Raw genomic sequence first — 18708 nt, 5'->3', positions numbered from 1 at the left:
GTGAAGCCATAATAATTGTAATTAATGCATAGCTTACAAATTACGTGTTCCTATCAATAAAATATGGAGTCTTAATATTTACGATGGTTTAGCAGCAATGTATAGAATATAACCTGTTCATCCATCTATCTACGAAAGTGAATGATTTGGGACAGCAATTGAAGTTTATGTTCCCATAACAATTGTTCGAAGGGGAACGCTTGTTTATTTTTATTTATCTATTTATTTATAGGCCTATCTCTTTTTGCATGTAGTCATCAAATGGTGACTTTCGCAAACGTCATATTGTTACAGAGGTATAGTACATAAATATTAATGTACAGAGGTTTAATGCATTTCGTATTTAATTACAAACTTTAATATGTAATATACACAGTTTCGAGTTCTTTCAATAAATACAGATGCTGATTTACAGGAAATTTTTTAAAATTTGTGTTAAGTCCATGCCCAGTATATGGGTTATTGACTCTCGGAGTTTGTTGTAACACATGAAGCCACTGGTATATGGACAGTTGTCTGTTACTTTTAATTTTGCGCTTTGCCTGAAATAATTTTTTTGTTTCTTGCATTGTGACTATGTACGTTATAAAATATGGGTTTGGCACCCTGGTGGCGTACAGAAAGTGTGATATATATATATATATATATATATATATATATATATATATAGTGACAGATTTAGTTATAGTGACAGATTTAGTTTTGAAAAGGCCAATGTGACAGGTTTCCCTGTATAACAACTTTTTTCTAGCACCAGTCGTCTGTTTATGTACACATCAGTGGCACAGCCCCTCACATGTATTCCATAACTTATAAACGGGAAAATTATCCTGTTTTTATCGTTTTATTGTATACAGCTTTGGACAGATGGTTAAGCTACTGCTTATTTTCACTGCTTATTTTCCTGCATACACAATGTGGTTTTCCTATCAAAGATCGCCATCCAAGTGCTCACCCCGTATTGTCTGTGTACCCAGTTCCGCAAATATCTCCTATACTTCTGCGGTGTGAGTTGGCTACTTTTAGACCATGCTTACTAAAATATTTAGTTACCTCAGATATTCCATGTATTGGAAAATGTTACATTCTCCTCATTGGTACCATAAAACAGAGAGTTGTCATTGATGTAAATAATTGTATGAGAATTAACTATTCATTGCATCATTCTTGATCAACTTTCAGCAACAATTTTTCAGGTACTGTTATCATAACCATGGTACATGCGAAATTAGTTGGGGGGAAAAGAAATATTTTTGAAAGTAAATGAAGTCTGTTTTCTGATTAATCTTGAGAAGGAACAAGATGTAGTTGTTTGAAGATTGCAGTTGTTTGATGTTCTTGGTGTAGTGAGTGTATTTGCTTTTAATGTTTGTATAGTATGTGTTCTAGTTGTTCAAAGGAATGTGAAGATATGGAACAGAGTGTGTAAAGGATCGATTGTGAAACAGCTACCTTTAAAATTTTAATTCTTTGCTAATCCAGGTTGTTTGAGAAATTTATTTACCTATTTTGTTATTAGTCCTTAATGATTTGTTTACTTTATTGTCCCTTGTACTCTCACCAGTGTCAATACAGAGAAAAATACATTAGAAAATTATGGAATTTGTGTAGTAATAGAGTGTAGGTTCTGTGCTGCCCAGCTAAATGTCTTGGTTGCTTGGTCTTTGGTGTTTTTGTGTAAGGGCATTAACTTTATGGATTTGTGTCAGTCATAAGTTTCTTTTTTTGATTTCTCAGAAAATATGTATTTTTGGACCCCCATATAATATGATAAAAAATGCCCAGTTGTCTATTGATCCTGTCACTTCTCAGTTAATTGCACATCGTGGAACTTTTGGGGTGATTTTCTCGAAAAAGGGGTGTGTGTGTGTGTAATGAATCAATAGCTGATATATTTTTTAGTCCTTAATGTTAGGTGGTACACAAGTGATCTGTCAGACATGGATCAAATCAGTTCGCCATGTCTGAGGTCTTCCTCTTGTCATAGCAATAATTTTTTTTTCAGTCATTTTGCTTCCAGTCATTAGGGACATTGGTGCTGTTACTAATTCAGTGTCGTAATGGATCTTGATGTTCAGCCTACTAACACATGTTTTGAGTTAGTTGAAATAAAAATTAAAAACATGTAACAGTTATGTTACTTACTAATAGAATTAAAGTAGCTATCCAATTAAAATGTGTGGGTGCCGATTATGTGCTAATGCCGGGGTACAAATCCAGCAGTTCAGGGTTCAATCCCCATTCTTTCCTAGGTCCTTTCTATTGCATATAACTTTTTTCTTATGGCAATGATCTGTGTGCAGCTACCATCAGTGCTATAAATGCAAATAATACAACAATCGAACTTAGAAACAGTGCATTTATCAAATACTATGTCAAAGTTGTGTACAATTAAAATTCCACAATTACATACCACAGTATGTAGTCACGTGGATTGAACATAATTATGACAACACATATTCCAATTTTAGGCATGTACAAGCGTTTGTCCAACTGAGGCTGCTGTTTACAGATCCATACAGATAATGTTGGCTTACGTCATGCTGGATAACCTACGACCTTATTTCTTGCCCTCATGTAAAAGACTGGGTTAAGATAAAAAAATAGATAAAAATACAGAGAATTCAAATGTTAATTATAATAAAATACAATTTCGTCTGGAGGCACGTAATTCCAAAAAATATTTAAAAAGTGTTTGTCACACCATACTGGATAGTTAACACTCTGTATTTTCATTGCTCATATGTAAAAAAATCATTTAAGATAAAACATTTATATACATAAAAATACAGTGAATTCAAATACATTTGTATATAAGTAAAAAATCATTACGACAAGTGTTACATTACACTGGATCACTAATCATGAAGTACATCAGAATGTTAAACTTTGTTTCCATAAAACATTGAACCAGGATTATCAAATTGCTGTAAAAGTTATAATTTAGCATTCTTTACTAAATTGTATAGTCTAAATGTAAACCATAATCACACCACTGTATGTGTATGTATATACTATGTGATGAAATTTTGAAATGTGTCTTAGCTGCATAGTGAATGTGACGTACACAGTGAAGTGTTTATAAGATGCTTATATACCAATTTCAAGTAACAAAAATGGCATACATTGATGGTAAAACGTATAGTGCAAAGTGCCTTTATTAAAGAAATACCAAAACAATAACCAGTAGTTAGTAAAAAACAGTTATGACTTGGCTAATAGTATAACAGAGATGCAATTTGTATAGTGGAACATATTTAACAAAAATATACCAGTTGAGACTGCGGTTGAAATCATTAAGGTAGATTTAATTGCACAGAACAATTTGTCTAGGGACGAGATTGACAACATTATTGGCCTGCTGTCCCTAATCCTGAGGTGTAATATTTTATATTCAGAAAGGAAGTATACCTCCTAAAAGATGGGTTAAGTATGTGGCATTCAATTTCTGCATTATTAACAGGCATTTTCATTAAACATCTAGAAAATACTTTTTTCATGAAAATCCTGACTTGGCACTTAAAACTGTTTATTACTTCAGATTCGTAGATGATATGCTTTTTCTAATGAAAGATACTGATGATATTAATAAAACTGTTACACAGTTTAATAATTTGCATGACAAAATAAAGTACACAAGTGAAATAGGTAATAATCCTATAGATTTGCTAGATTTAAAAATTAGCAATGAAAGTGGGAAATGTACCATTGGTATTTCCAGAAGGACACCTGTACAGATGGTGTTTTAGGTTTTTCTCAGACTTTTTAAATTATCACTATCAAAAATTGAATGCAAATCAGGATTAAACATTATTAGATACATTGAAAAAAGTAATAATAATCCACAGCAATATGTAGCTAATATTTACAACGAAATTGCAAGAAAAATGGAATGAAATACAACACCAAATGTGAACAACACTGTAAAAGATAAGGATAAGAAATTGGTTATGTCTTTTTACTGTGGTATTTTTAGCACGAGTGTGGCATGAGTTTTTAAGAAGTATAAAGTTACTGTATCTTTTTTGACTGTGAACAGTCCTTGGCATTTATTATTGCATAATATACAAAAAACTCACAATTTTCACCAACAGGTGTATACAGATTGGAGTGTTCAGACTGTAACGCCTGTTATGTGGGCCAAACTGGCAGACAGTTTGAGGCCAGATTCCGTGAGCATGTGATGCTAGAAAGAAGGGATGTGGCTGATAAATCTAATTTTGCCGCCCACCTGATTGATAGCAGACACGGGGTTCCGGATCTGACCTCACAATTAAAATTGTTTCATAGGTCCAAGAAAGGTAGATTTTTCGATTTACTGGAGCAGATGGAGATTTTTTTTGTCATCAGAAATCATCTTGTGTTTTCTTGCTGAAGGAATAACTGAAAATGATAAGCACCCATTTTTAGGAGCTTTTTCAAAGCTGCGTTCTTGGCAGAAGGTGAAGACCCACAAGGTACACATTCAACCTAGCAAATCCATTCCTATGTAGTAATGTTCTGACCATGTACCAAACCAGTACAATTGCTATAACTGAAAATCTAAGCTGTCTTTCCTGGATTTATTGATTTTATATTATGCAGTATAATTCTTAAATCATTGTATGCCATTTATGTTTCTTGAAATTGGGTTATAAATGTCTTACAAACATTTTACTGTCACATTTGCTGTGCAGCTAAGACACTGGTTTCAAAAGTTGATGGGTCAACGGAACCATGCGATTCCATCAGTCTGCTTTGACTCGTGATGTAATGGTGCTGTGGTGTGTGATGTCACTACAGCATGGTGTTTCTGAGTTGGTTGTGTTTGTAGATGTCAGGTATGTGTGACAATGTGGGTTGTGGTAGTGTTTTCAGTGAGTTACTATGTTTTGTTTGTGTTTTTGGCATTTTTTAGGTCTGATTAATTTGGTGTTTGTTGTGTGAAAAGAAGTGTAATTTTTTATTGCTTTTTAGTTAGGTATGGATATGTCAGTGAAGGTCATGAGTGGGTGTTTTAGGAGATTTCTTTGTTTTTGGTCTGTGATACCCTTCTTTCTGTCATGGATTACATCATGGTCATGGGGCACAATCATTCCCATGGAATCGATCATGATGAATTATTGTCTTGTCTGCATGCTGAGCAGAGAGGTGAGGTGGCAAAGGAACAAATTTCTCATTTGGAGGGCGTGTAGCTCTAATCCCCATTTGATCATTCAGATTTAGGTTCACTGTGGTTTTAAAAATAGTTTACCATGCCGGGATGGTTCCTTTCAAAATGACATGGTCAGTTTTCATGCTGCTCCTTGTCTGATTTGAGTATGTTTTCCATATAATGACCTCATTTCCCTCCTATATGACCATAACAGACTGTGCAGCTTTCTCCATAGTGTAGATGTGGCACTAGAGCATTGCAAGAAGTGTGGACTTCTTTCAATACAGTTTAACAGCCTCTATATTTCTTTAAATAACTTTTTCTCTTTTAGCTGTAACTGTTTTTATTGTACTTTTGCAGTTTTATCTTGTGTGCCTTTCTCAAGCATAAGATTTGAAGTTATGCCTAAAGAGAGATTAAAAATAATGAAGTTCTTGTAGGGCAGTGCCACTCTTGATAGTAATAAGGTAATGGCTGTTATTGTGGACTGGAGTAGATTTGTGTTAGTCACATGCAGATGGAAGTTGGTCAACAATGATCATATGAACAGTCATTGTGTGCTGAGTGGTAATGTTTAATATTTGTGGGTAAGTCCCAGTTCAGTTCTACAATAAGAGCCACAGCTTTTTTCTGCACATGTTTGATGTGTCACATATCAAACATGCCTGGGATATAATTGGTCAGAAACTTAGGGCTATTAAATGCACAACAGCCATCCTGCGGTGATACTTTACATGGATATATTTTTGCTGCCTGAATGACACAGTCATTTTTGTGAAGACAGTGAATAGCTATTTTGACATACTCTTAGGTCAAAAATCATTCCACTGATTATCGAAAATCTCTGGATTCAAAATTGATATGTTGTTGTCTTATAATACTGGTCCACAGCTTCTACAAAGTAGCATGTAGCAGTTGTTCTTTACACCAGCCTAGAGCAGTCAGCACTCCATGCCAGCAGCTGCAGCAGACAGCAAGGAGTATGTAACGGACTGAAGGTGATCAGCCATTGATTGAAAATGAACACTGTTTTTTTTTTTTTTTTTTTTTAAGTCACCTAGACTGTTTTATTATATTTTGAAAACGCCATTGAATATATCTGATGAAATTAGAAACATTAAATATTAAACTGCTTATCAAGAAAGTTATTGCAAGCATTATACACAGAAAATTACCAGACCAAATAACATGAAGTTGAGAAACCACCTCTGTATGGATAAACATGAATTCCACAAACAACAATTTGTGTAATACTCATAATGCTCTGTTCATCAAAGAGACCCAGAAGGCAGTAGCTTCCCGCACACAGGGTGTTTCTGTGTTCATTGACTTCCACAATGCGTTAGAGACACTGTAACTCATAGTGAACTGTGCAAGCCACTGTGAACTGCATGGCTGAGCTCTATGAGTAGACCGAAGAGTTGCAAGTAGAACACAGCAGGTAGCTTTTAATGGCAAGAAATCTTCAGATGTAAAAATAGCTTTGGGTGTATCATGAGACAAATACTGTTGATAATAGTTGATGGTTATAATTAAAGTGCAGCTACTCACAGAGTCCAGGGTGGGCTGTAATTATTGTACTGCAGCGAAACTTGGTAGATATGCTAATGCTTTAATACAGAACTGATTTACACTGAAAACAAAATTAGTTCCAATTTTGGCCATCGAGCACAATTCTGGTGCTGTACAGCATCTTGTCAACATCTCTGGTGCTCATATTGGACAAATTGTGTAATCACCGGATAATAATAAAATCAACATTATGCCTTTCTCACTTGTTTTACCATTTCTGTCCATGTCCTGTTCCTAATCCATGATGTACGGAAAGATTTCTATACATCTTTCTTGCTTTCACAGTGCTAGATCTGCACTTTTTGGCCAAAATTGGAATTAATTTTTTTCTATCTTAAATCAGTTGCACATTATTGCATTAGACAGTCTACCAAATTTCATTGGCTTATTATAATTAGATGACACCGGCCCCGTGTGAGTAGATGCATTTTAATAATAACCACCTGGTGTATTAATTAACCTGTTTGATAAAGTCAGAAATGCCATGGAGCTGTTCTTGTGTGCTGTTGTAAGTAATTTTCAACACGAGAAAATTGTAGAAAAGTACAGGAAGATGTTTGAGGTAGAGGAAGTGTCCCTCAGCATAAAGGAATACAATGTATTGTGGACATATATGCAGAAAAACCCATTGTTATATCATTGCACTGTTGACAAACACTTGCTGGGAACATGTGTACAAATTGAATGAAGGTGAAACGATTACATAAACGTAATTGTGGGAAAGGCAGGTACAAGACTGATACTCATTGGAAAATCCTTCAAAATGCATAGTCTACCCACAAAGTGGGTATAAAACCCTTTTTTGGCCAATTGCCCCTCAGTTTAGTGCCCTTACCAAGTAGAAATGATAAAGTTAATTGAGAAGTTACAAAATGCAGCTTATTTTATGACAGGTTTGTATTGTAAGTGTGCAAGTGTCAAGATGTGCATCCATCTCCAGTGACCAACACTACAAAAGCGGCATTTTGCATCATAATCTGGTTTACTGGAAAATCTCTAGAGCATGTATTCATAGAAGAATCAAACATAATACTGCTTCCTCTTACGTATAGCTTGTGAAAAGAACACGGAGTTAAAATTGGAGAGATTTGATCTCAAGTTGAGGCTTACCAGCAGTTATTCTTCCTACACATGATTTGCAACTGGAATAGGTAGGAACAGACATAAGTGGCATTATAAAACTTGAGGGCTAGAAGTAATGAGATTATTCCAAAACTGAGATGCAAGCCTTATCAATTGATTTCAGACACAAAAGTTGTAAAAATCATTACTTTGTGAAAGATGGTTGCATTTTTAATGATTCAGTGGAGTATTGAATAAGCCAATAAAATTGTTGGGGCTTTTGCAGCCACTTGGGAGGATTTTTCTGCGTGGTTCTCCCCTCATTCCTGCAGCGGTTGTCTGCAGCAACGAGGGGATCCAGGATCCATTTACCTCGAAACATTCTTTCTTGTTAAAACTTTTGACATGTTTGTGAATTTCTGTTGCCTGTGTTTTGGGGAAGCCATAGAAATTCATAAATATGACAGTAGTTGTAACAAGAAAGAAGAGCCTGGATTCCTGTCCTGCAGGGAATGACCATTGCATCTAACAAAGCGAGAACCACAGGGATAATAACCGAGGAAAAGCAATCAGATATTGATGTGACAGGTGCATATAACCTCCGGCCATGGGCTCTATTTCAGTCCACCGCTAGCAGTGGAGAGTGAACCTCTGACAATACCAACCAGTTGTGTTGGTGAATCACCAGAAAAATTTTTAAATGGTGACCAAAGATCCCAACACAAGAGCCAACATGCAATGTGTCAGTGTATTGAAATGTGTGCAAATTATTTTTGAAACCAGCCAACCACAACTAGTACAGTCATTCATAGACTAAACCTTGGTATAACAACACCTATTGATTGAAGTTGAGGCAAGCACATAACTTCTAACTGTATCTCATCTTTCTTATTCATCCAGGTACTTTCAGAATGATTTTAGTGAATTGATTTTATTATTTTTATTATTATTATTCTCATTCTCTCCATGGCATAGTCGTGCCATCTTTTGCAGGGTTTTCCCAGTGATCATTCTCTGAAAAGTAGGTTATTGTATGTCATCTGTAGGGTTCTGTTCATATACTTCCCGCTTACCCTGATACTCCTTAGTAATTAAAATAAGTAAAGTTACAGGGCCTTGTTGGTTGGTAGACTCTGACTGGTGTTCAGCCACCTAATTGGGAAGGAAGTATGAAATGTGACGGTTGTATTAAGTGTACCGGTCTGATGTAGGTGACTGTGTTGACTTTTGAGTGTATTTACCGAGCAGTGTCATGTTTGCATTGTGGATAACAATAAGAGACAAGGGAGAAGGCGAAACCTGGTACCAGCACTGCACCTGTTGATTAGTACCAGGATGGCCACAGAGCTTAACATCCACATCTAAGAGATGGATTACGATCAACAGTGTCATGTGCCCTCACTCCATAGACAGTTTTTAAAGGGTTGGAACTGAACCCAGAAAACTAACAATGTCCGCTGATAAGAAACTGTACTCCACTGCTCAAGTGTGTTTTAGTGACCTCTACTGTCGAGGCAGGTAGTGTTCTCATTGAGGTACTTGATATGTCTGACTGTTAAGACTTCCAGTGTAGTGTTCTGAATTCTGTCTACCCATTTATATTCTACAAAACTTAAGAATCTACTTGATTGTGTATAAGATGAGCTGTGCTCTCCTTCCTTTGGTGCATCACCAGTGGGGGTTACAGTGATTAGCATGTGATCGCTGGTGGCTTTCGGAGAGAGAGGACGTGCTAGCGTATGGGCGTTTTGTGGTAGGTGGCCCGCGTGCATGGCTGCATTTCGCGAGTGGGATTGTATCGTATGGTGAGCTGCTTTGAGGTGGAAGCCACGCCTCTTCGCGGTTTGTGTTGCGACTCATCCAGAAGGGTGGTGAGTCGATGTGCTGGGAGGCATGATATTCTGCCATTTGTATTATCGAGTTCCCAGCTTCTTGTGGTAAGATTGCTTGTTCCTTATACATTGTAGCCCCCCCCCCCCCTCCCCTTAAAGAGGATGTGGTGGTTTAAAAGGTGGCTGCTGGTCTGTGAAACTGTGGCCGTTGGTATTCAAAGCTGCCTCACACAGACTAGACTCTTGGTTGCTAGCATGTGCCGGTTGTTTGCTATTTATTTTGCTGCCCACAAGGGTGCACTGGCGAGATTGCATCTTGGTAGAGCGATGCTCTCTGTTTGACAGTTTGAATCTGCTTGTGGTAGCATGTGTGTGTGTTTCACCGTTAAATTGTATATTGTCAACTTGATCTGCAAGTTTGCAGCTTGCGGATTTGTGTTGTGGCTTTCTTGTAGTGTTCCTCGAATTTTCCTGTTGTTGTTAACATGCACCGTTGAACAACAATTTGTTTAACGGCAAGCAACAAGCGGACCCTTTCGACAGAGTGATGTTGAGCGTTCAGTGATCATACAGTTGAAGTTACTGTTATAACCAAATACGTCATTGCTCTGTGATTATTAATTACTGTTGGCAAGATTACTACTTTTCGACAGGGTGCCGTTGATATTTCTGTTGTTGTTAATGTGCACTGTTGAATGGCAATTTGTTTAATGTCGAGCAACAACAGGAGCCTTTTGATAGAGCGCCGTTAAGTGCTCAATCAGCGTACAGTTAAAAATACTGTTATTACCAAATGTTTTATGGCCACTAGCAGTTGTACTCTGGGCCTGTGACTCGGTTGATTACATGGTTTTAGTTTTTTAAAACAGATATATGCTGCTGTTTAAGCCCCTTTTATGTATGTATATGTTGGGTCACAGCAGGTCGGGTGACTGATTATTAGTGTTGTCAGCAAGATAATATAGGTCTTGCTGTTTAAACTTCCTTATTTTTAATGTATGTATATGCTGGGTTGCAGCAGGTCTGGCGACTAAGTATTACTGTTGTCAGTAACACCTGCTACTTGTTGCTTAAATGATTATCTTGTTGTAGTCCTTCATGTACGAGGTGTGGCAAGAAAAACACCGGACTAGTACTGGTGAAACAATAAAACGAATGCAATAAGGCTGAAAGTCGCGTGGCCTTTCACGTGACTCTCGCTCCGCCTACTGCTAGAGTTTCATCTGCCTCCTGCACTCAGTCTGCCCGTGGTGTCTGTTTTAAGTAGTTGACGTTTTGTCTGTGCGTCGGAAAATGTTGAGTGTACAGAAAGAACAGCGTGTTAACATCAAATTTTGTTTCAAACTAGGAAAATCTGCGAGTGAAACGTTTGTAATGTTACAACAAGTGAACGGCGATGATTGTTTATCGCGAACACAAGTGTTTGAGTGGTTTAAACGATTTAAAGATGGCCGCGAAGACACCAGTGATGACACTTGCACTGGCAGACCATTGTCAGCAAAAACTGATGCAAACATTGAAAAAATCGGTAAACTTGTTCGACAAGATCGCCGTTTAACAATCAGAGCAGTGTCTGAGTTAACAGGAGTTGACAAGGAAAGTGTTAGGCAGATTCTTCATGAAAGTTTCAACATGAACAAAGTGTGTTCAAAAATGGTTCCAAAGTGTCTCACAATTGAACAGAAGGAACGCCGAAGAATGATTTGTTCTGACATCCTGGAAAACATTGAAAGTGATCCCACCTTCTTACAAAATGTTATTACTTGCGATGAATCGTGGTTTTTTACTTACGATCCCGAAACTAAACGCCATCGATGCATTGGAAAACTCCTGGTTCTCCACGACAAAAAAAAAAACGAATGTCAAAATCGAAATTCAAGGCAATGATGATTGTTTTTTTTTGACATCAAAGGGATTGTGCACATTGATTGGGTACCAGAGGGACAAACAGTGAATCAGCATTACTAAGTTAGCGTCCTGGCTACCCTACGTGAGCGAGTACGGAGAAAACGGAACGATTTGTGGAGAAAAAAGTCATGGATCCTTCACCAAGACAATGCCCCAGCTCACAGTGCGTTGTCAGTGAAGACATTTTTGGCAAAACACAACATTCCCATCTTAGATCATCCACCCTACTCACCTGATTTGGCCCCCTGTGACTTTTTTTCTTTTCCCTAAAGTCAAGTCAGCTTTGAAAGGAACTAGATTTGAGACTGTTGAAGCAGTAAAAGAAAAAGCGACGGAAGTAATGTATGGACTTACCGAAAATGATCTGCAGCATTGCTATGAACAGTGGAAAATTCGTATGGAGAGCTGTAGAGACCGAGGAGATAACATGAAATTGTAAATAAATGTTTTTTCCAGCATCAGTCCGGTTTTTTTCTAGCCGCACCTCGTATGTATGTTAATATTTAAAAGGCAAAATAATTCTCGGCATTTAATAGTCTTACCCGCAGCAGGTTTACCTGGTAGCTGACAGCCGTCAGCTGTTGTATTCTGGGCTTGTTGCTTTGTTGATTATATTTTTCTAGTTTTTTGTACATACGTACAGTTATATTCGCAACAGGTCTGAGAATTAACCTATCATTATTGAGAATTAGGCCTTGGTTGTTGGTTTGATTGCATTGTGACCATAATTTTGGTATATCCTTTTATATACCCTCTTCCGACTTAAGGTTTGGGAAGACAAGAAACATATGTTTATGACCATTGCAGGGCCGACATTTGTTTCCGATGTTCCACACCCGGCCGTGATCCTGTACCCTGTACCTTCAGCATATATTTGTGTTGAGAGAGTTACCTATTCTGAAGAGCGCCACTCACTATCTCTTTAGGAGCCTGTATTGCTCGGTCCTCCCCCGAAACTAATCCGCCGACGCGGACTCTTAGAGTATTTGCTGCATTAAATAATTATAAGAAACGTTGTTATTAAGCTGTTTTTAAACGTTTACAGTTGTTATAAATATAATCTAAGTGTTGTTAAATTAGTTGGAGTGTTAGTGAAGTATAAAATAAGATTAAACTGGGTAAGAAGCGTATTTTTCTTCTCACACCTGTAGCACGAATCCTAGGCCTAATTTCACGCATGCGAATTGTAAGTAAGCAGTGAATTAAACTTATAGGTAAACGTTTCCTGAGGGTATAAATATAAGTGTTGTTACATTAGTGGAAGTGTTAGTGAAGTGTTAAAGAAGATTAAATGGGGTAAGAAGTTTATTTTCCTTCTCGCACCTATAGCACTGATTTTGGGCTTAATTTCAAGCGCGCGTATCATAAGTAAACAGTGACTTAAACTTACATGTAATTACCAGTTTTTTTATTCAGTAATCTTTCAATTTATTTATATCTGCTTGAATAGTTCCTAGGGTCCTTTGTTTACGTTTTAGTCAGTACTTAAATCAGTTTATACGATTTCTGTTTTTACCATGGGTGAGAAGTGTGTGACATGCCGTAGGATCGTTAGTTCCGGGGTGTGGTGTGATGGGTGCTGTAGTTTCTTTCATTGGGGCGAATGTAGTGGAGTGGGAAATGGGGACATAAATGAGGCTCGCCAGTGGTACTGTAGGATCTGCAGTAGAGACAGGAAAACACTGGAACAGGAAGGGAAAATTGCATCTCTTCAAGCTGACTTAGACAAGGCAAGGGAGGAACTGGACAGGTTAAAGAGGGAGAAGGGTGAACAGAGATGGGAAGTGGCAACAGGTAATGGGGGGGGGGGGGGGGGACAGGCAAAGGAGAGCATCAGACAGCTTTGTCATAAATCTTGAAAATAGATTTGACTTGTTGCCTCAGTCAGAAGCTGAAGCTGTAGAAAGGGCACAACAAGCTTTCAAGGACTTGAAAAAGGTAGGGAAATTTGTAAAGAAAAAGAAAGTTCTGTTGTTAGGTAGCTCCCATGGTAGAGGTGTTGACCAACTACTGCAGGAAAATCTAGGTCCAGAGTACCAGGTCACAAACTTTTTCAAGCCTAGTGCAGATCTGGGTCAGGTAACAGAGGATGTAGGTTCTCTATGCAAAGATTTCACAAAGGAGGATGCCGTGGTTATAGTGGGTGGTCTGGGAAATAGCATTGACAGAGACTCTGAATATTCCATAGAGAGTGACCTGGTGAAGATAGCATCAGCAACGAAGCATACGAGTGTGGGATTTGTCTCTGTGTTGAGACGCCATGATCGGCCTCATTTGAACTCTTCCGTCAGGAGGGTGAACTTGGAGTTGGAGTGGCTGCTTAGGACGGATATAGGGTCCCATATTGGTTTGATTCCTGTGGGTGCTATCGATAGGTGGGACTGCACTAGGCATGGCCTTCACCTCAATAGGAAAGGGAAGGGAAAGCTGTCTGGGTTGATTGCAGAAAGCGTAAGGGGGGGGGGGGGGCACTGCCACAAGTGGTAAAATACCAGTGGTCACAGGTGTCAGAGGAATGCTTTTTTTAGGATAGGGAAGGGGGAAAGAAAACGAGTTTTAAGAGTGATTGGCAGGCACACTGTTTGAGAAAACAGATGAACAGGAGTCAGATTTTAGCATACAGATTCCATTTAAACAATGTTTAACAGAAAGTAATCAGAAACTGCCAGTTCATCTTTGCCAAAGCAGTTATAATCCCATTAGTATGCAGTATCAGTTATCTTTATTACACCAGAACATTCTGGGACTCAGAAATAAAATTGATGAACTACTCATTTGTATTGATGAAATGAATTCATCTAACCAAATTGACATAATCTGCCTTTCTTAACATCAAGTGACCACTGGCATAGATATGTTAGACATTTCAGGATTTAAGCTACCTTCCTACTTCTGCAGAGTAGATATGGATGGAGGAGGAGTTGCCACATTTATTAAAACTGCCATAAATTCAAGAACATTGACATTAATAAATTCTGTCTACACCAGCATCTAGAAGCATGTGCAACAGATGCAGAGTTCCATAACAGATCCTGTATAATAGTAACTATTTACCGAGCACCTGCAGGAAATGATAATCTATTCATAAATCATCTAGAAGCTCTTTTGGGTTATTTAACAGGAAGAAACAAAGAAATTTTGATTGCTGGTGACTTTAATACAGATTTTCTAATGCAATCTTCCAGTAAACATTTACTGCAGTTAGTAATGTCGTCTTTCAATCTAACTCACACTGTAAACTTCTCAACTAGGATCACTAAATCCTCAAGGACAGCCATTGATAACATTTTTATAGACAAATCAAAGGAATAAAACCATATCATAAAACCTGTAATAAATGGACTATCAGATCATGACATGCAGCTCCTTGTTTTAGATGTAAATTCTGAGCAGATTATCAAGACTGCTAAGTCTGAGTACAGGAGAGTAGTCAGTCAACCAAAAATTGAGTGTTTTAGAAAACTGCTCAAAGATATGAACTGGAAAGAAGTTTATAGTGCCCATGACATGAATGAAAAATATAATACATTCATGAACAATGTCAATACCATGTTTGAAAACTGTTTTCCTCTAAAAGTTACTCAAATTAAACAGAAGTCTATAATAAAACCATGGATTACACAAGGAATAAAGATTTCCTGTAAGACAAAAAGGAAAATGTATCTGTCGACCAAGAATAGCTCCAATACTGATGATTTAGCTAAATACAAGGAATACTGTAAAATATTAAAAAAAGTAATTCAGACATCTAAACAAATGCACTACGAGAAGAAGATAGCAATGTCAGGGAACAAAATAAAAACAATATGGGATATAGTGAAAGAGGAGACTGGTAGAACCAGAAAGGAACAGGAGCAAATAGCATTAAGGGTAGATGACACATTAGTAACCGATGGGCATAGTGTGGCAAATTTATTTAACAAGTACTTTATATCCATTACTGATAGACTGGGATTGTCAGGATCAGTAAATAATGCCCTTGAATATCTGAAACTAGCTTTTACAAATAGCTTCAGCTACATGAATATGTCACTCACTTCACCAAAAGAAATAACTTCCATAATAAAGTCTTTGAAAACAAAGCATTCTAGTGGTTACGATGAAATATCAACAAAGTTAATTAAGGCATGTTCTTGTGAGTTTAGTACAATTCTAAACTTGTGTAACCAGTCAATTATAACTGGGACATTTCCTGACTGGCTAAAATATGCAGATGTTAAGCCTCTATTCAAGAAAGGGGATAAAGAGATACCATCAAACTACAGACCGATTTCACTTTTGCCAGCATTCTCAAAAATTTTAGAAAAAGTAATGTACAGGCAGCTTCTCAACCATCTGACCACAAATAACATACACTCCTGGAAATGGAAAAAAGAACACATTGACACCGGTGTGTCAGACCCACCATACTTGCTCTGGACACTGCGAGAGGGCTGTACAAGCAATGATCACACGCACGGCACAGCGGACACACCAGGAACCGCGGTGTTGGCCGTTGAATGGCGCTAGCTGCGCAGCATTTGTGCACCGCCGCCGTCAGTGTCAGCCAGTTTGCCGTGGCATACGGAGCTCCATCGCAGTCTTTAACACTGGTAGCATGCCGCGACAGCGTGGACGTGAACCGTATGTGCAGTTGACGGACTTTGAGCGAGGGCGTATAGTGGGCATGCGGGAGGCCGGGTGGACGTACTGCCGAATTGCTCAACACGTGGGGCGTGAGGTCTCCACAGTACATCGATGTTGTCGCCAGTGGTCGGCGGAAGGTGCACGTGCCCGTCGACCTGGGACCGGACCGCAGCGACGCACGGATGCACGCCAAGACCGTAGGATCCTACGCAGTGCCGTAGGGGACCGCACCGCCACTTCCCGGCAAATTAGGGACACTGTTGCTCCTGGGGTATCGGCGAGGACCATTCGCAACCGTCTCCATGAAGCTGGGCTACGGTCCCGCACACCGTTAGGCCGTCTTCCGCTCACGCCCCAACATCGTGCAGCCCGCCTCCAGTGGTGTCGCGACAGGCGTGAATGGAGGGACGAATGGAGACGTGTCGTCTTCAGCTATGAGAGTCGCTTCTGCTTTGGTGCCAATGATGGTCGTATGCGTGTTTGGCGCCGTGCAGGTGAGCGCCACAATCAGGACTGCATACGACAGAGGCACACAGGGCCAACACCCGGCATCATGGTGTGGGGAGCGATCTCCTACACTGGCCGTACACCACTGGTGATCGTCGAGGGGACACTGAATTGTGCACGGTACATCCAAACCGTCATCGAACCCATCGTTCTACCATTCCTAGACCGGCAAGGGAACTTGCTGTTCCAACAGGACAATGCACGTCCGCATGTATCCCGTGCCACCCAACGTGCTCTAGAAGGTGTAAGTCAACTACCCTGGCCAGCAAGATCTCCGGATCTGTCCCCCATTGAGCATGTTTGGGACTGGATGAAGCGTCGTCTCACGCGGTCTGCACGTCCAGCACGAACGCTGGTCCAACTGAGGCGCCAGGTGGAAATGGCATGGCAAGCCGTTCCACAGGACTACATCCAGCATCTCTACGATCGTCTCCATGGGAGAATAGCAGCCTGCATTGCTGCGAAAGGTGGATATACACTGTACTAGTGCCGACATTGTGCATGCTCTGTTGCCTGTGTCTATGTGCCTGTGGTTCTGTCAGTGTGATCATGTGATGTATCTGACCCCAGGAATGTGTCAATAAAGTTTCCCCTTCCTGGGACAATGAATTCACGGTGTTCTTATTTCAATTTCCAGGAGTGTATTATCAAGAACACAGTTTGGATTTCTGAAGGGTTCTGATATCGAGAAGGCTATTTACACCTACAGTGAAAATGTACTTAACTCATTAAATAACAAATTACAAGCAGCAGGTATTTTCTGTGATTTGTCAAAGGCATTTGATTGTTTGTGAACCACAACATCCTTTTAAATAAATTAGAATTCTATGGTGTCACGGGCAGTGCTGCAAAATGGTTCAAGTCATACCTAGCTAACAGGAAACAAAGGGTGTCAGTACAAGGGACTAGTGAATCAAGTCATCAGTCATCATCAGAATGGGAAGAAATTACATGTGGTGTCCCACAAGGATCCATCTTAGGGCCATTGCTTTTTCTTGTGTACATTAATGATCTCTCATCAGTTACACTGCCAGAAGCAAAGTTCATTTTGTTTGCAGATGACACAAGTATTGCAATAAATAGTATGTCGAGTGTAGTTCTAGAAAGATCTGCTAATGATATTTTCATGGATATTAATAAATGGTTTAAAGCCAACTCATTGACATTAAACTCTGAAAAGACTCACTACATGCAGTTCAGAACCTGTAAGAGGTTTCCACCCAGCATATGCATAAAGTATGAAGAAGAGCAGATAGAAGAGGTTGACAGTCGTAAATTCCTGGGATTATAACTTGATAATAAATTCAGTTGGGAGGAGTACACCACAGAACTGCAGAAATGCCTTATCAAATCTGTATTTGCAATTCGAGTGTTAGCAGACATAGGTGACATTAAAAATGAAAAAGCTTGCATACTTTGCCTACTTTCATTCCATAATGTCATATGGTATAATATTTTGGGGTAACTCTTCAAGTCAAACAAAAGTTGTCACAGTCCAAAAGCGTGTAATACGTATTATCTGTGGAGTAAATTCACGGATGTCATGTATACTAACCACTGCCTCTCAGTATATTTACTCCTAATGAAATTTGTCCTAAATAATATATCTCTTTTTCCAACAAACAGCTCAGTTCATACATACAATACCAGGAACAAAAATGATCTGCACAAAGACTTAAAAGCACTTACTTTAGTTCAAAAAGGGGTCCACTACTCAGGAACACTCATCTTCAATAATTTTACAGCAAACATAAAAAATTTAGTTACAAATAAAGACCAATTTAAAAGGAGCCTGAAAAACTTACTAGTGGCCAACTCCTTCTACTCCATTGACGAATTTTTTAATAAAAACAAATGATGTATTGTATCTATTCATACTATTAGTATTTTTATTTCAGATAAAAAAAAAGGGGGGGGTTGACATGTTCCACATCCACGAGGATCTCCTCAGCATGGACCTATGGAACGAAAAACTAATCTAATCTAATCTTGGCTTAGCCCTCCTGCTCCCACTCCTACTTAACAATAAATCCAGACTTGAGTAGGACCATATCAATGGTAGCTGAG

General features: G+C 38.8%; 1 protein-coding gene across 3 annotated transcripts in view; it reads left to right on the top strand.

Moving 5' to 3' along the window:
* LOC126247988 (transmembrane protein 183-like) overlaps positions 1-18708 on the top strand; it is a 253217-nt gene that overhangs the window by 468 nt on the left and 234041 nt on the right. The window lies entirely within an intron of this gene.

This window comes from Schistocerca nitens, chromosome 3 (assembly GCF_023898315.1).
Source record: "Schistocerca nitens isolate TAMUIC-IGC-003100 chromosome 3, iqSchNite1.1, whole genome shotgun sequence".
Lineage (NCBI taxonomy): Eukaryota > Metazoa > Arthropoda > Insecta > Orthoptera > Acrididae > Schistocerca > Schistocerca nitens.
Note: the sequence above shows the minus strand (reverse complement) of the source record. Positions and strands in the feature narration are given on the sequence as shown.